We start from the raw sequence: 19,851 nt of genomic DNA, 5'->3' as shown, positions 1-19,851 counted from the left end.
TCAATTTCATGGTCTCCGCAACAACTGTCGAGTCTTTGTTTCGGTCTCCTTCGCGGCGTGCGTCCACAACGTTTTGCACAAAGGACTGGAAGCAGCGGCGGGGAGTGTATTGTAGGAACCAAAAAACGTCTCTTAGAATCACTCCTTTTTCCAGATAAAATTACAAAAGAGGAGTAATAATTGGACCGCGTTCAAGCTTGAAACTGGATATTAGCATTTTCCGTGGTCTAGATAGCAAACGATTGCGTTGTACATAATCTTTCATGTGCTCTCCAATGTCATCTCGTCCAACTTCACAATTCTTAAAAATAGGAGGAAAATCTTCAAAGTAGGGGTATAGCTCCTCTGGAACCTCCAGACTACAATCAACAACTCCAAACAAATCTTCTCGTTTGATTCGTTCAATAAGAGCGCTTTTGGACAGTGGCGGCACAAATGGATAATTTTTGTTCACGAATTCTTTTACTCCATTTGTGTTATCTGTCTTCCACTTTTTCCATTGGCACTCCCAAATTTCCACAATCGTGTATCCCAATCTCTCGAGATAATCTCGCCGATCATTATCTCGTTCCCGCTTCTTTAATCCTTTTTCAATATCTTCGAATAATAATGGTTTTTGTTCCTGACAACGACAAAAGTGAAAGTAGCATCCCATTGCCTCGAACACTGTGTTGCAAAGAGAGCAAAAACCATCAACAAAATAACTTCCAATTTTTTTCTGTTTCTTGTGACTAAATTGTGATTGGATTGTACATTGTGGACGCGTGGTTTGCATGTAATCAATTACCTGCTGTTCAAAAAAACTTCTCCAATTCCTTTTTGGGTAAAACTTTGAAGTGTCCTCATTGAATTCCCATTTTGTGTAGAGTCCCGTTGGCATATCCTTCCTTGGTCATCGAAAATGGGTAGAGTTGACTCGCATCAATGCCTACTATAGACTTGCACACATTCTCAGACTCTCTAATCTTCGTTTCCCCAACATTTGCATATCGCGTGAAGATTATCGATGGTCCTCCTGTCAACCATTTTCTGATGTAGGTATCATAGTCTTTATCTTTCTCACAGAATGGGAAAAAGGTTGCGTTCGTTGACGAATGAAGAAACCTGTTTGCCGAGTTGGGTAGAGTGTAGCCCAGTTTCAACATATCCACTTGTTGTGAGTGGTAAAAATCAATCATTTTCAACATAGCTTCACGAGTTGGCTCCATATCTTTATTATTATACCACTTGAGAAAGTCTTGAAACGTTTGCATATTGTTGCTGCGCCAAATGTTTTGAAGTTCAGCGTAGTTGTCTTCCGCACTCAAGGGTCTGTTTTTCAGCTTGAGTTTTTTCAATATATCTTCGTCTCTAATCCCCTTGGATTTCAACTGCAAAAACTTCTCATGCTCGAATGCTAACACATTGTGATTTTTCAGTTTACTCCAGAAGCTCTCAATTGGAGGTTACTGAGTCGCTTTTAACTTCTCTTTAGAGTCAAACCGCTCATAGGGGAAAAAACCCTTCTCCTCACTTGCACCGTATGCCTTTAGAAAGCTCGCCAAAGATGAAGTCCCTCCAAGGAAGTTCAGAATATCTAGGAATTGTAAACCTGAGAAATTTAACCCAATATATTTGTTGCCTTGACGAATGACTTTTGGAACTACGTTCTTCTCTAGGAGCAGATGAGACAGCAGATACTCCTTGATAAGGTTCAAGTCGTATCGCGAACTATTGAATCCAAACACAGGTACCGTACTGTAGTATTTTTCAAAATCCTGTATCAGATTTGACAAGGTTTTCAACTCTCATTTGTATCGCTGAGTTTCGGGATCTTGATCATCATCATCATCATGATCTATTCCTGCTTCATTGTCAAATAAGTTTCTTTCCATCGAGCGTTGCTCATTTTCCATAACTGGGACTAGTCCTTGAACTGAGTAGTATTTTTCCTGCAGCTGTGAAATATAAGTTTGTAGCTTTTCCTTCATTATACTTGCACTTTTTTCGGACAGTGCAACAAGATTTTGAGCAAAATCGCGAATGAGTTGATTCGGATCTTCGTTGCAGATAAATAGAGTGTCTGGATTAAAATTCGAACATAACGAGACACTTATAGGAACATGTTTACCTATCCAGCTTGTCAATTCAGTGTTTTTGATTGTACTATCATGCACTGTTATTGATCCAAAATCGTATACAATTAGATTGGGGAAAAGTCTAAGCTCATCTGGAACAATAATGTTGATTTCTTCTAATCTATCAAAAATCGTACCGAAAAGTTGATATGCACCACTTGGATATTTGTGTTGAGTTGTCTCAGAACAATTTTTCATATGGTTCACTAGGTTATATGATCTGTCATAGAAGTGGTCACAAATATAGCAACGAAATTTTTTCAGGAACTTGTTGATATCCGCTGTCCAACAGATATGATTTTCAAACCTCAATAAAGATGTTGTCTGAAGTCGATTCATCGATGAACGACGAGTTAGTTCTGCAAACAATTTGGAGTCATCATCTAATAGTATAATAAAAATTTGAATGTTCCTATTAATGAGTTCTTCAAGAATAGGAATGTCGTTTTCGTCTATTCCTTGGAAATCTGCACCGTCAGCGCGAGGTTATGATAGGAATTGCTGTAATAAGTTCTTTGTGTTCTGTTGAAGATCTTCGTTTCCATATAAATTGTAGGCTAGTGCTCGAAACATGCATAAATTATCTCGATAAGGAACAAGCTCACTATCGGAGACAAAACATTTTACCAGAGGGTTTCTAAGTAAAATTGATGGAATGGGCAGGTCGATGCATCCTAACGGAACACCACTCAGTAGAAACACAAAGAAAGTAACATTTGTAACACAATAAAACTTCCATTTTGTATCAGGGCGCTGTGTTAGGAGATTGGGTAAAAAATCGTCGCCTCTTAACCATGTTTTTATCAGATTCAAGTCAAAATAATCAGAAACAATAACTGGATTTAGAAAAAGGGGATTGTTATCGGCTGCGTAATAGTACCGAAATTCTTCGCGGTCTTGGACGTTCTGTAGAACGAAACCAAACGATATATTAACTTTCGCAGCACTTGGTAGCTCATTGTAAACAATAAGAAGCTTCTCGATAACTACCTCTGGATTTAAATCCTGTAATTTAAAATTATGTACCTTCTTTTTCGAGAGTTCAAGTACTGAGTCTCGTAAGAAGTGCTCAACTGTTTGTAGTTCATTGTGAAGAGCAGGAGAGCCTCCGTAGATTGATAGGTCAACCTCTTCGTAGTTGATGGGAGATGAACCTTGGTGGATGTTCTTTTTGTGATGAAGAAGCTGATAATACGTAGAGAACGATAAGGGACAACTGCTACAAGAAAACTTTTTCTTCACAATCAAAGATGGTCTATGTACAGAAGCAATATGATGTTGTAGTTTAGCATCGTCGCCAAATGAATTGGAGCAAATTGAGCAGTTTTTTGAATGAAGCTTCAGATGTCTGCTCATATTGGACTTTAGAATGAGTTTTTCGAATGAAGGACACTTTTCCTTTGGTTTAGAAGTTCTAGGCATTTTTTCTAAAATCAAAACAATTTTTCTGCTGAGAAATTCATTTTGGAATACTATAACTTCTCATACTGCATTGTTACAATGAAAAGATAAATTAATGTAGAGCTAAAAAACCTTTTCTTAGTTGAAAATGAAAAAGAAATGGTGGACATTTATTAAACTGAATTTAACTTTGTAGAAGGATGAAGTGAAAATTTATCCTATGCTAGATTCCATTTCTCTCAATAATGAGATCTCATTTTTACATAAACTAATACACAAGATTTCACTTCCAATTAACTACATGAAAAAAAAAGAAAACTGTGCCTCAACATTAATTTGATTTTTTTGAGGTATGTTAAAATATGCTCAGGCAACAGTAAAAACTCAACACTCAAATTTTTTTAAAAAATATTCCTGAAAATTTCTGGTCTCTTTAATCAAATGAAATTCTCTGATTTTTATTATGTATGTCTACAAGTTTTGATCTTGATCAGTACAATGTTTCTCTCTTCCTAAAAGTAGAAGATTACTGTTCATTAAAAAGTGTTAATGTTAGATTTCACTCAACTCAATTGAGGGCTACTTTAAACAATAAGTTCAGCTACTTTTAAACAATATACTATACTCGAAAGACTTTTTAAAACTAGAAAAGGAAAAGATTAATTGAATGATCAAAGTCAACTACATCATAAAAGATAAACAAATCACTACCAGTGGAATTGAAATATTGAAGACAAGAAAAAAATTTAAACAAGAAAGCAATAAACACTCATACAGCATTTAATCAGAAACTCTTTAATCTTTCTTGTAGAATGGGATTGGACTCAGGTCCAAAAAGTTAAGCATCCCCTCTACGGTTTGCGGTAGCTTTCTGGGAGTACTCGTTTCGATTTCAAAATTTAAAACCCTCTTTACTCCCTTTCTCTTCGATTTTTGCAGCCACTGTCCTTGAACCTCATTTTTTGGAGCACTCTGGATGTTTTGGGGCTCATCATCACTACTGATATAAATGATGTCTCGGTCATCCCTGATGTTAGTATCACTGTGCTCTGTATTATCAAGCCCGCTACTGTAATCACGGGAAGTATTGAGAGTATGACCTTGTTCTGCAATTCTGTCACACTCCCAAAACCTCTCTAAACCACTCACCAACATCGTGTTGGAAATTGCGTCTCCGGAAATCGGTTTGAGACTATATTCAAACCAACATAGTTGCCTCCTTACACTCACGCCAACATCCTTGGTGTTGTGTAACCGTCTGATAGGGATGTTGACGCTGTGTAGTTTATTTGTGTGCCTCGCTTTCTCCACTCTTGTGTACTGTAGCGAACTTGGACCACTTGCGCTCAGTATCTCTTCAAAATTTGAGAGCAGGACCCTCGGAATTTTCTGGAGACTCTCCGCCTCCCAGGGATCTGTATCAATCAGTCTCCTTTCCCTAACAAGGGCAACATCCGTTGTCTCGTCACTAGTATAGATCACCAGTCTTTCCTGACTGCTGATCTCCACAATTCTGAGGCTCTTTGTTGAATCCATTTTCTAAACAAAACAGAAATTAAGAACTGAACAATTCAGAACCAGAAAAAGCTGTACGAACAGTTTACAATTTACAGAGAATGAAAATTAGTAAAAGTTAAAATTGACTTGTCTTCATGTTAACATTCAAAATTTAAGGAAAAATACTCACGAGGTAGTGGTTTGTAGACAGTTCCAGAAGTTTTCAAGTAAAAATAGTAGCTGCAAAGCTTGTATATGAATTATATTTTTACCAAGTAAAAATAGTAGCTGCAAAGCTTGTATCTGAAATAAATCTTTACTTGAATTATATTTTACTTGAAAATAGAAGCGAATTCAAAATAGAAGTTATTTCAAAATAGGAGCGAATTCAAAAATAAAGCAAATTCAAATATGAACAATTGAAAGAGAGAAAGACGAGTGAGATTTTTTTTGAAGAGAAACAAGTCAACTTGATAAGCGAGAAGAAAATGAGGAGAGTGATTTTGTTATTCATTGAATAAAAAGAACCACTTCCTTTTTAACAAATCCGTTTTGATTGGTTAATATATTCTGTGATCATTTACTTTGAAAAAGTATTGTAGCATAAGTAAAGTAGTACAATTGAAAGATTAGTAATTTTCTTTGTGTTAGAAAACAGAGTCTTAGGATAGGAAAGTTGTTAACAACCCATTGTATTCAAAAACAATGGAAGGAGATTTTGACTCTTTTTAAATGATAATTAACTTTTTGATTCAACAATTTTCTTTGTTCACACAAAAAAACAATATGCCTCATTACTTTTAATTAGGAAGCCGGGAATCGAACTTCCATTCCCGGGGCATGATTTGCTCGAGCAGTTCCGCGCAGCTTGCATTGCGTACTGTGCTACGATCGCCGATATTTGGTAATTATTCTTACTTTAAGTTGAATAGCATTTAAACAAAAGAAATCCAACATGAATAAGTCGAGTAATACTTTAATTGATATAAGTGGACGCAATTCCCTTATGGTAATTAACTTAATCTGACAGGTCTATTGTTCTCACTCTCTCTTTTTAGGTACATCTTTGGGTAATTAGATGAAAAAAGGCTATACCTAATGTTAATACATAGGTACATCCTTTTACCCCCCCCCCCCCCACCTTTGCTAAGCCTCTACTACTTCCCTATTCTATCCCTTCACCCGGGCCGAGATCTTTCCCCAAAAATAACGGGGAAAGAGTGCAGAGAGTGTAAAAATAACAAAATTACACCCCTACTTCTCCGCTTAATTAAGAATGGAAGAGCGTAATTATAAGAGTAAAATTTCAAAAAACACGTAGAAGGAGGTAGTGAGGAGTGAGCCCCCCCTTCCCGCTGCGGATCATGTTATCTTCATTTTGTGTATTAACCTCAGTCATACTAAGGTTAATAGTTTCAATTTGTTATTATGGTATATGTGTAAGAGTGCAATTTTCATCAGTCCAACCTAGATTACACTCTTTGTAAAGAGTGTAAAAAGAGTGTTGAAAAGAATTTAAATACAGTGTAATTTTTTGAACTTGGACTCTTACACTCTTCTCCTCGATAAATAGGAGTGGAATACACCCTAAACCCTGCTAACTAGTGTATTAGGAGTGAAACCTTGACCTGGGCATCAATTGCAACTTAAACTTATTCACGAAACTTTTCAAACACTAATGAGGAAGAAATGACAAAAATATAGTGGTGGTTTCCTGGACTTTTCAGAATTTTGAAGGAGATTGAGTTAAGTAGCTGTGAAATAAATTGACAAAGGGATTAATAATTTTAGTTCGGAGGCGGCATTTTTAGAGCAGTTTTTTTGTTTCAGCCTATTTCACGAAGAGTTTCGAAAAAAAAATTAGTTGCTTGGTCTTTTTTTTGTTTCTATATCGGCTTTTTGTGCCAATTTTTGCTACCTGCTATGGTGACACTTACGCGTTTAGACCATTATTTTGGCAATTCATACCATTTTCTGAGTCCACGTGGGGCCGAAGGGAAAGAAAAAAATTTTTTGTCTGCCTGAAAGTTTTCTGTGCAGATCGATTCTTTTTATTGGTTTGATGAAACATCAACCTCATAAAACTTGGAAAAAGTGTAGAAATTTCTATCGAATTTTACAGTTTTTTAATTTCTATCAGCTTTTTTCACTTTTAGGACAATTTTTCAATTCTAAGCCAATTTTTTCTATTGTTTTTTACACGATTCTTTTTTGGCTAAGTTCCGGGTGATAAAATTGCATTTTCTTATTAGCTTTTTGAAGTCTGGGAATTTTTGCTATTTTTCAAAAGTCTGGGTTTATGTTGACAAATTTGAATTTTTTGTTTTGAGATGAAAATGATAATTAGGTTCCTTGATATGGTTTCTTCTTTTTTTCCGGTTAATTTTGTTGCTCCTTTAATTCTGCCCAAAATGCTGCTCAAATTTTGTAATTTAATTTTATTTTGCTATTGCATAAAAGTTGAGACTATTTTTTGACTGATGTTTTGATTATTTTCAATATTTTCAAGTTCTTATGTAGTTTTTCTTTGTACAGCTTTTTATTCAAATTGGTTTTGATATGTACAGCTTTGCTTGCTATCCTTTTTCACCTAAAATGTTTTTTTATGTTGTTCCTCTGAGCGCATTATATATCACAAGTAGTCCAAAAAATATACTAAAAATAAAAAAAAAGAAACAACAGAAAGAAACGAGTTAGAAAATTTTAAATTTTGGCACTCACATACAGATGGGAGGCCGATTTTTTTTCAAAAATAATTTACAATTGACTCTTTTAATGGCATTTCAGCAGTTGTTATTGTCTGTTTCGAGTGAAAAACTATCTGTAGCGTTGCTTCTTCTGCCTAAATTAATTTGGTTTTTGATTGTTTTCTTCTCATTTATTAGGGTCAACTTCATACTTGGAGTCTTTTCAATATATTTTTAACCACAATTTTTTGTTTTTGTTTACAAGTTTGGATATTTTTGAAGGCGTTAAAAAACTTTGAAGGGATCCAAACATGGTTTTTCTGCGCTGTGTATTTATCTTGGGAAGCAGAAATTCAGTTTTATTGATTTTCTGAACAGTTGATGATCTTAAAGCAATTTTACAGAAAAAAACTTCGAGGTCTTCCAATGGAGATCTCAGTGCCAATATAATATTGTCTATTATATCCAGCAAAGTTTATAAAATTTCTGACGTTATCCTAAACTACAACAGGAGAAATTATTTGAGTAAATGCCTCAACCAGCTGTTCTCAACGGAATATCTCACAGCCGTTTTGTCTGTTGAAGAAACTTTTTAAAAGTGGTTTTCTCATTGATATGAGGCAGATCAGCTGAGAATTCAAATGGTAAATTAAAATGATAAAATTATTGTTTTAGCAGTTTCAACTTTTTTGAGAGGTACCACGTGTCGCATGGGATTTTTGTCTCCTTAGTAAATTAGAGAAATTCTTTCGAATGTACACATATGCCATTCTACGGGACATAGTTGAATCAAGGTGGAGATTGATCAATGAGGCATAAAAATTTTTCTTTTATTGCCAGATGTTTTGAAACTTTTCAGGAAGGATTTGAATTTCTGAGGAAAAACAGTTGAGCAAAACTGCCTTCGAAACACCAAATTGATCGCAGAACTTATTTATTTTTATTATTTGAGACGAACCAAAGAGTGAGCGTCTGAAAAAACAATGAAAACATCAAATTTAAAAATGTTCTTTAGAAGTGAGCAAAAATTGGCTGGATCGTGTCCTCTTAGCTTGAGGTCTGCATCAAGCATTTTAATTTTTATCGCTAGAGAAAAAAAACTATAAAATATATAAAAGCTAAGGATGAACAGCGCACATACTACACGCCACAAAAATATAGGATTAACCAGCCTCCATTCTTTGACAATTGTTCTAATGAAGTATCAGTAATTTCGCGCCCTCAAAGCTTCCAAGAGAAGCTTATTTTAGTTTTTCTAGGTAGTTTTTAATGTCAGCTTAGCTACCTGCCTTTTGTTTGACATCTATGAATCTAGTTGTTTCAGCACTCATAAAGCTGTCAATTAACCAAGCTAAACTTTTGTCTCTACTAATGCAATGAGCGCTATTCAAATTCTTCAAAAACTAACCTGAGCACAAGTGCACCAAACAGACACATTAGCGCTTAATATTCCAACTAAACAAATTCTCACGTACAATGAGATAAAAAGTAATGACAGGTTTTGCTATAGTTAATCCTGGAATGATATTCACATTAGCCGTGCTTTTGCATTAGGTTCGACTTTTTTTTCTCTTTTTCATATTGCAACTCCAGTGCATATACAAAGGGATGAGCAGAAAAATACGCTCAATTTACTTATATGTATACATAATTGGATTTTCCTTAGAAAACGCCAAAACACAAGCCTGGGTTCAATTTTAATGGGCAACAAGTTCTCAGCTCTACAAAATTGTAACATTTTGATGGTCATGCTTCCATCAAAAAATTTGCAATTTTTCAGTGATTTCAAAATAAAGTACCATCGAAAGCGAGCAATGCTCCCTGGATGTCAAATCACAGTGTGTTAGAACTAAAATGAGGCACAAAAAAAGATGTTTGTCAGAAGTTTCCCAATTTGAGAATAAACTAGTAAATATTATTAATAGATGTCAGTGCTTAATATTCTCAAATTGGAAAACATAAGAGCAATCAATGTAAATTTCGAGGAGCTGGAGCTAAACCGATGTCATTAAAAATTAAAATTTGATTTTTTTTAATTATCAAAGAAAAAAAGTAATTTTTTTTCTGTTTTTCTTATTAACTGCATTTTATAATCACAATAATCAATAAATGTAATTGACAGCAATATGGTCTTGAATGCTGCCACAACAAAATATCAGTATCTAATATTGCACCCTAGGTGTAAACTTGCAGAAAACACTATTTTTTGAGTGATCAACAACTTAGTAAGAACTTTAAACTGACAAATGAAGAGAGTGCAACAATAGGTATGGAAAACTTGCAACTAGGTTGCAAAAAAATGCGCGAAACCTAATAACCGCCTTCTAATGAATATTTATTTTTAAGAAGCAATTGCCTATTATAGGTATTACTGACGCCAACCAAACATCACAAGCTGTCTTAATAAGTTGGTTTCGAATATTAAATAAGTCAATGCTTTATGAGTTAAAACGTAATGTAGTCGTGAAAAATAGAGAAACGCAGAGTCATGTGTAAACTTTCATTTGATTTAAAATCAGGTCATTTCAGTTTCGAAAGAAAGAAATGTAGCTGGAAAAATATATGAATCAATACTCAATGGTTTAATTGTAGATAAGTTACCATAAGAAGTATATGAATTGTGAAATAAAGTTTTAAAAAGTTTGAATCATTGAAAAGTACAACTAAACGGATTAAAGTTGAGAATTGATTAACAGTTATAATATTTTGGAGAACTCCTTGACCAACACCCGAAGACCTGAAATATAGTTAAAACTCTCTGTTTTTTATCATGCATAAAACAAAAAACAAACATAGGTGAATCGTCAGACCAGTTCAAAAAAAAACTGCAAATCTTTTGACGTCAATTTGAACTTCTATGGACGTGAATAAAAGGCTTTTTTTCCTCATGGAATTCTTTTGTTATCGAAAAAACTTCATGTGGTTTGTAAAATCAATATTGTTTTGGTCCTCCATTTTAGTAGGCAGATAGTTCTCTTGTGTGCCCCTAACAGAGTAGCATAGTAACAACACAAAAAAATGTTTTTTGGGGGCAGAAAAAACTTTGGTGGATCCAGAAAAGATGTCAAGTATGTTGTGGTGCATTTCACTTATTTGTCCTGTTTGGACATTAAATTTAGAACATCAAAAGAATGACTCTATTGTAGGAGCACTCCATGGCAGAGTACCAAAAAGGTTACTCGTATCTTGAAATACCTCCGTCGACTTCAAACGAGGACATGCTTGGTATATAGGGCTTACCTGGTTAGTATTCTTGTTAATTCTTTTAATATCTTATTATTACTTATGACGCAATTGCGAAGATCAAATTTTGTTGAACATCGAACCACCTCCTTTTTTCGGGCAGCTAAATAATTTCTTACGTTATAAATCAAAAGAACCTAAAAGTAGAGCTCTTATCCGAACATACACTCGAGCGGCGGTCGAGCGACATCTGCAAAGTTTCAAAGGGAGTATCCAGAAAAGCGCGAATGAAGTTTTACTACCGAGCGACACAATTAGTAATAGCATATCAAGATGCGTCATCGTAAAAAAAATAAGTGTTCTAAAAAATTGATAAATAACTTTGATGTGGAAATTTTTCAATGAAAATTTGATGAACAAAATCTCTGCACGTGGCAGTTGAGTTCAATATGGAGAGATGAATAATTGCTCTCGAACAAATTTTGATCCATTTAGTTTTGTGTATGTCTTTTTATGCAAAATTTTTGCGTGATGTTTCTTTCTCGAATGTTTTTTCTTCGCTTGAGTTGTTTGACTTCTCTTCAAAGAAAGGGTTTAAGCTGGTAAAAGCCGAGGCCAGTGGTGATCAGCTCTCTTGAAAAACTCAGGCCAGTTTTTTTAATTATTAAGTGTACGGGCTAGCTAAGGGGAGAAAGAATTGACAATTAAAAATTGAATTGTCTTGGAAAACAAAGGTTTTCGAGCATTGCTTTCATCATTAGGTTTACTTTAAATTGATTTCATAATAGAATAAAATTACTTACAAAGTATATAAACTTGTCGGGTAAGCTAAACTGTCAAGAAATGCTTCAAGAAGTGGAAATTTATGGCGTGAATGGCAATCCTAGGCTACTGTGGTTGGCTTCCGTAAGCATAAGCCAGCTACAACTGAAAACAACCCCTCACCTGTCGAGTTCGAGAGCAATTTCCCCAATGGTTATCGGTTATGGTGCTTTTAGTAAATGTTTCGCTTAACTGTTCTAAACGGAATATCTCACAGCCCTTTTGTCCGTTGACGAAATTATTAAAAAGAGGTTTTCTCTTTGATATGAGGCAGATCAGTTGAGAATTCAAATGGTAAATTAATATGATACAACTATTGGTTTAACAGCAGTTTCAACTTTTTTGAGAGGTACGACGTGGCGCATGTGATTTTTGTCTCCTTAGTAAAATAGAGAAATTCTTTCGATTGTACGCATTTGCTATTCTACGGGACATAGTTGAATCCAAGTCGGACATTGATCAATGAGGCATGAACAATTTTTCGCTAATTGCCAACTATACTTATAAGCAAAATGGAGTGATGTTTTGGAGCTTCTGAGTTCTGGGCACCAAAAACAGCATCAAGTGTGGAGTGACTTGCTTGGTGAGCTATTTTCAGCAGCATAGATCCCAATTTTTTTCTATTTTCAAATTTGAAAGTATTTCAATAAACTTTAATTTGGGAATTAGAGAAAACGTCTGGAGATGTTCTTTCATCTCGAATTATATAGATCGACCCCAATGTAATTGCCGGGAATAGGAAATTGAAAGCATAAGTAATGCTAGAAGCTAAAGTTGATCAATGCGAGTTGAAAACATCTTTCGACGTAATGTTGACATCAAAACAGTCCTGATTTTACTGTCAACTAAAGTAACCGATTGTTGATTAGAATATTTTTTGTCTTTTGGCATTGTTCCTAGACTACTCATGCTAGAGGACGGCACTAGTAATATGTCAGCAAACAGAGGGGCAAAAGAATGTGCCTATGTATTAACATTAGGTATAGCCCCTAACCCATCAAATTCCAAAGATGTACCTCACAACATGATACCCAAGCTGTTCAACACACAAGATTCCAGAATCCCAAAATACGAGATCAATTGATCTGACTAAAGAATCTAAGACCCGTGGATCAAACTTGTCCAAAACCATTGCTGAAAACAATTGCTGAGAGAACAACACAATTGAGCAGTAGTTATACCCAACTTTACTTTGAATTGCTCAAGATTGCTAAACAACCATCGCCACAAGAGTAAAAAAATGCACGATACGGTCAAATACTGAAGCAAAATCAATAATTCCAGTCATTCGAAAATTTTAACGATTAAAAATTCATTCGATAATTGATTTTCTTATTTCTTAATCATTTTTAGTTTCAAATTACTTTACGTATGTATTGCCATACCCATGAAAAAAGTCTTTCATGAATGAGCAAATCCTTCCAATTGTGCCCAGGGGTAAATTTAAAAATATTAGATTGAGGAGAAAGAACAATTCGTTTTTATTAAATCGACAACACGTCTCGCAATCTTAATACATTAATAACAAAAAACTTGTTAATTATCCAAAAACGTGGTCAAATATCCAAAAATCTAACCTAAGCCATTCTCTGCATTTGTTCAGCTTCCCATTTTGTTGTTCCATCCATCATTACATAAGGGACAACAGAATTTAGAATTAGTTATCATAACAATTTTATATATGCTGGACATTTCGACAACAATTTTCAACTCCTGGCATTTTGAAGCAACAATGTGCATGTTTCTGTTATTTGCAAACTCAGGTCACTGCTCAAAACATAAGTTTGAACACTTTTGATGAACACAACGATTTGAGTTGAGTCACAAACACTCAGCTTATTTTTTTAATCTCTTACTTCAATGACTCTAACTAACAATTTTCAATTTGGCTCACAATTACTGATTTGGCCCATGCAAAAAACCCTCTCTCTCTCTGCAGTGTAGTCTACATTTTTCCGTTTTTAAGTAAACTTGAAACTATGGGCATATGTTAGTTTGATGCAATTATATCGGATTTTTGACAAAAAGTTCTTGCATTTCATTGTAAATACTAATTCAGGTTGTCGAAAGTTAATTTTGATATCAGAATTAATAACAGTATTAACAGGACGGGACTCAAAAAACATCAGCCATGTTATGCCTCACATCAACTGTTCAAACATTTTGTAGTGCGCGTGACAGGGTTACAAATGAAATAAAGTTTCTTACCAAGCAATGTTACTGAATTAAAATAATAACCACCAGTATCTATATGACTATCTGTTAACAAACTATTCAACTGGATCATTTCATCAGTTTTTGTTTCATTGATTGATTTTTCAACTGAATATTTATCAATTTTTTACTGCTAAACTGTAACACCATGAATATTTATTAGTGTCGGAGAAAGGACAATAAAATTGCTCGTAAATTCGTGATTTTCAGCCATTTTAGATAATGCTTTACAGATACCGTTAAAATTAAAATCAACTTGCTCAATAATTTTTCTTTTTTCCTTCAAACAATTCAGAAAACTTAAAATATTATTTTCAAAATGAAACAGACGCCAATTAGTTACAGCAACTAGTTTGTTGTTTGTGTAATGCAAATATCCAGAGAAATGGAATTGTGTTTGCAGCTTCATACCAAGATGAAGCTAACTTCTCGTAAAATATGCATATCATCTCAATTGAGCACCCGGGGGGAGGAGAACTGCCTACGTTTATGTATAGCAAAACTTGTCCTTGAAAGTCCTAACTCGCTCATGAATACTTATTAAAATCAATTTAACTCTTGTTTGTGGCATTATAAAAAAAACAAAAGGATATGTTAAAATTTAAACAAAGTAGTCAAACAGCTTTCAGTCGAGAATTTTCTAATTGTTATTTATCATTATGTCACTAAAACAAATGAAATTGAACATGGCCGGCGGCAGAAACAGAATACGCAAGTTACAGAAATTAAAACCCAAAGATGTCAGAGTGAAGCCTGCTCCTCCGGCGCCTCGCAAGGTTACTCAAAGCAACAACCCCAGAATTCAATACAAACAATTTTCGTCTTTTGAACAAACAACTTTACTTTCGTCGTCAACATTATTTTATTTACAGGCCGAAGACAACATAAAGTGAAACACAAAGAAGCGCGTTATTTTTCAACTGAAAACATATTTACAATAAGTGATGACTCAAAATTAGTTACTTTACGTTAAAACACAAAATATGCTAATATCTGAAAACAGAAACACTCCGCAAAAGTTATTAGTACTAATTTTTCGTTATGTAAGATTTTTAGAAAATTAGACGTTGGAAGGTGGGATCTTACAAAAACAAACAATTTTTATATAATTTTGCAATAAAATTAATATAATTCAGTTATTGCACAGCAAAGACGAAATAGCAAAATTACACTAAAATTTTAAACAAGACGGTGCTCGGCATTTGTAAATCAAAAACAAAGCCTTCTGCTATTTTGAGAAAAAATTCACTGTACAGTATTGGTAGAATGTCCAACATCTAAAGATTCTATAAACGGAACCAAAAACTATCTACTCCAGAGTCTCAAGGCTTGAGTACTTTACTACTGTTTCCATGACCTGACGAAATTTCATTAGATAAAAAGCTTTTCGTTTCCTAAGAATGGCCTAATTTTTAGCCTAAGGACAGAAGTTAAGTTCTACCAAGTTAGTAATTTTTTCTCAAGATGGGTTCAATTACCCACCCTTGTTTATTAAGAACAATTTTTCAACAAGTTATGACTATCAGAAAAGCGGAACAGAATTTATTTATCAAAAGTTTTGTAAGCTGGAAGATTTATAAATGCTCTGTTTTTGGTTCCGTTACCAGCATATAATAAGACAAATTACTAGCAAGTATCAAAATTTACAACTACTTTGTGATCAGCTTTGAGCAAATATGAAATTGGATGTATCTTGTCAAATTTGTTAACAAAAAAACCAGCGTTTAAAATTTAATTTATTCCAAGGCACATTGAAAAACATCTACAAGCGGTGATCAATAGGATTATCGAAAACAGTGAGTTTTTACTGAACCTACAGGATAAAAATAATAGCTGGCTTGATAGCGTTTGGAGAAGTAATTGCGCAATCAGCAGGGGCGGGAGCAAGTTAGTTAGGATCAATATAGGGAAGTTATGGAGGATCAAGTGACCGTCGGTTATCCAAGCTAAACCGATGTCTCTACAAACTCACTCAATGCTGTTTGAAAATCTTCAACAATTAAACTCTCATCAAAGGCACCAAACAGACAGATTGGCGCCTGTTAATCCAAAAAACCAGTAGATCTCCTACTGTGTGACAAAGATACTGACAAGTATTGCTATAGTTAATGCTGGAATTATATTAACTTTAGCCGTGCTTTTAGAATCTGGTCTGACAACTCTCAATTTACGTACTGCAACTCCAATGCCGATGCCAAAGGGGAGAGTAGATGAATACGCTTAAATAATTTATCTGCATGCATAATTGGATTTTCCGTAGATACCGCCAAAAACACGTGTCTCGGTTCGCTGTTAATAGGCTAATAGGCAACCAGTTCACAGCTCTACAGAATTGTAACAGATTTGTTTAACAAAACTTGTTTATCAAAAATTTGTAAGCGTAAAAGTTTATAAATGCTCGATTTTGGTTCCGTTATCAGCAGCATATAGTAAGACAAATTACTAGCAAGCAACAAATATTACAACCAATTTTGAACAGCTTGTAGCAAATATTAAATTGGATGCTACTTGTCAAATTTGTTAGCAAACAAAACAGCGGGTAAAATTTTAATTTATTTTAAATCACGTTAATAAACATATACAAGCCGTGATCAATAGGATTATCGAAAACAGTGAGTTTTTACTGAACCTGCAGGATAAAAAGAATAGCTGGCTTGAGAGCGTTTGGAGAAGTAATTGCGCAATCAGCAGGGGCGGGATCAAGTTAATTAGGATCAATATAGGGAAGTTATGGAGGATCAAGTGACCGTCAGTTATCCAAGCTAAACCGATGTCTCTACAAACTCACTCAATGCTGTTTGAAAATCTTCAAAAATTAAACTCTTAGCAAAGGCACCAAGCAGACAGATTGGCGCCTGTTAATCCAAAAAACCAGTAGATCTCCTACTGTGTGACAAAGATACTGACAAGTATTGCAATAGTTAATGCTGGAATTATATTAACTTTAGCCGTGCTTTTAGAATCTGGTCTGACAACTCTCAATTTACGTACTGCAACTCCATTGCCGATGCCAAAGTGGAGAGTAGATGAATACGCTTAAATATTTTATCTGTATGCATAATTGAACTTTGAATGGATACCGCCAAAAACATGTGCCTCGGTTCGCTGTTAATAGGCAACCAGTTCTCAGCTCTACAGAATTGTAACATACTCGTTTAACAAAACTTGTTTATCAAAAATTTGTAAGTGTAAAGGTTTATAAATGCTCGATTTTGTTTCCGTTATCAGCAAATAATAAGACAAATTACTAGCAAGCAACAAATATTAAAACTAATTTTTAGCAGCTTGGATCAAATAAAAAACTAGATGCTAATTGTCAAATTTGTTAGCAAACAAAACAGCGCGTAAAATTTAATCTATTTCAAGTCACGTTAAAAAAAACTACAAGCCGTGATTAAAAGGATTATCAGAAACAATGAGTTATTACTGAACCTACATGATAAAAAGAATAGCTGGCTTGATAGCGTTTGGAGAAGTAATTGCGCAGTCAGCAGGGTTGGGATCAAGTTAACTGGGACCAAAATAGGGAAGTTATGGAGGATCAAGTAATCGTCTATTATCCATGCTAAGCCGATGTCTCTACAAACTCACTCAATGATGTTTGAAAATCTTCAGAAAATAAACTCAACTCAGGGGCAACAAACAGACAGTTTGGCGGTTGCTATTCCAACTAAACAAAAGATATCGTACTGTGAGACAAAGATACTGACAAGTGTCGCTATAGTTAGCGCTGGAATAATATTCATTTTAGCCGTGCTTTTTGAACCTAGTCTGCAAATCTCAAACTACCTACTGCAAATCCATTGCCGATGCCAAAGGGAGAGTAGATGAATACGCTTAAATAATTTATCTGTATGCATAATTGTAGTCTCCTGAGATACCGCCAAAAACACGCGCCTCGGTTCGCTGTTAATAGCAATGAGTTCTCAGCTCGACAGATTTGTAACATACTGACAATCAGACGGCTGATAATATCCAATTAAACGGCTGATAACATACTCCAAAGAAATTTGCAATGTCCTTATTCATTTAAAAAATCTACGTATCAACGCAAGCGAACAATTCTCATAGCATGTCAAATAAATGTGTTAGAATTAAAATGCGGAACAAAAAATCGAAAAGAGCTCGATTGGGTGGATAGCAGACAGTTTCTCTGGCAATATAATTGAAATTAAAACTAGCTGCAGCATCGTTTTAGTAAGATAGCAAATATATCCAAAACTCCAAGCCTGCAGAAAAATTAAAGGCCAATTTCAAAATGTTAAGAACATCGGAGATTCACAAAAAAGTGCTCAAAAATTAAATGAGATGTCACACCTGATGTTCTAGGTGTAAACTTGCAAACAACAATATTCATTTGAGTGAACAACAGTTGAAAAACTTATTAAGTTGACAATTGAAGAGAGTGCTGAAGGAGATAAGTAAAATTTGCAACCAGTTTGCAAACAAATATTTACAAAACATATTTACCACATTCTATTAAATGTTTAATATTAAAAACCAGATGCCTAATGCAAGCATTGTTTTTAACGCCAACCAATTATGAAAGGCTGTCTTAATAATGTTGTTTTGAATATTTAATAAGTCAACGCTTTATGAATAAATAAGTATTGTAGACATAAATGAATGAATCTAGGTCGAATGAATCTAGGTTCAATATATGATTGAAATCTAGGTGGAAAAATGTATGAATCACATCTGAATGATTTAGTTGCAGATAAATTACCATTAGAAGAACTTGATTTGTAAAAGAAAAGCACTAGAAAAGTTTGAAGAGTAGAACTAGAAGGAATAAAGATGAGATTTGATATTTAGCTTTTTTTTGTTTTGGAACACTCCTAGAACAATATCCAAAGATATGAAATATAAATCTAAAGCTCTGTTTTTTTTATCATGAATTAAAAACTCGATATGTGAACGATCAGAACAATTCAAATAAAATTGAAAATTTTCTGACGTTTATTTGAACTTTCCTGGACCTGAACAAAACAGTTCTTTTCATCAGTGATTTTTTTTTCTGTTATCGGTAAGAACATCGAGTGGTTAGCAAAATCTATTTTGTTTTGCCTGTACATAGGATAGTGAGAAAATGTTTTTCTAGTTTGCCCCTATGTGCTGCTTTGGCATAGTAGCATAGAAACAACCCAAAGATTGTTTTCTTGTGGCACAAAGAACTTTGCAGGAACCTAAATCTCAAGCATAATTTAGTGGAATACACTGAGTTGTTGTGTTTGGACAAGCATTTTAGAGCATCAAGTTATTGTGATTACCAGAAAAGGGGGAGTAGAACTCTTCTATCAACAAAACTTTGCAAGCAGAAGACAAACTAGCAAGTAAAAAAATTTTACAACTAATTCATTAACAACTTAGAGCAAAAATGTAATTGAATGCAACTTGTCAAATTTGTTAGCAAACAAAACAGCGCTCAAAATATAATTCAATTCCAGGCACGTTGAGAAACAACTACAAGCGGTGATCAATAGGATTATCGAAAACATTGAGTTATAACTGAACCTACAGGAAGAAAAGAAGAGCTGGCTTTAAAGCATTTGGAGCAGTAATTGCCCTATCAGTAGAGGCGGGCATCTCAGCATCTCATGTTCATTAGGATCAATATAGTGAAGTTAAAGAACATTATGTGACCGTCAATTATCCAAGCTAAACCAATTTCTCTACTAACACAATTAATGCTATTCAAGTTCTTCAAAAACTAACTTGAATACAAGTGCAACAAACAGACACATTGGCGCTTAGTATTCCAACTAATCAAAATATCACGTACTATGACACAAAGATAATGACAGGTGTAGCTATAGTTAATCCTGGAATGACATTCACTTCAGCCGTGCTTTTGCATTAGGTCCGATATTGCTTCTTTTTCATAATGCAACTCCAGTGCATATTCAAAGGGAAGAGGAGAATAATACGCT

General features: G+C 34.4%; 1 protein-coding gene across 1 annotated transcript in view; it reads right to left on the bottom strand.

The window, feature by feature from the left end:
• Positions 1-18,507, bottom strand: part of LOC142337903 (adenylyl cyclase-associated protein 1-like) — a 269,041-nt gene extending 250,534 nt beyond the window's left edge. The window contains exon 1 of the mRNA XM_075387536.1: positions 18,497-18,507. The gene's annotated coding sequence lies outside the window, so the exon portion shown is untranslated. The remainder of the gene's footprint in view (positions 1-18,496) is intronic.
• Positions 18,508-19,851: the final 1,344 nt, after the last annotated feature.

This window comes from Convolutriloba macropyga, chromosome 4 (assembly GCF_964194025.1).
Source record: "Convolutriloba macropyga chromosome 4, txConMacr16.3, whole genome shotgun sequence".
Lineage (NCBI taxonomy): Eukaryota > Metazoa > Xenacoelomorpha > Acoela > Convolutidae > Convolutriloba > Convolutriloba macropyga.
Note: the sequence above shows the minus strand (reverse complement) of the source record. Positions and strands in the feature narration are given on the sequence as shown.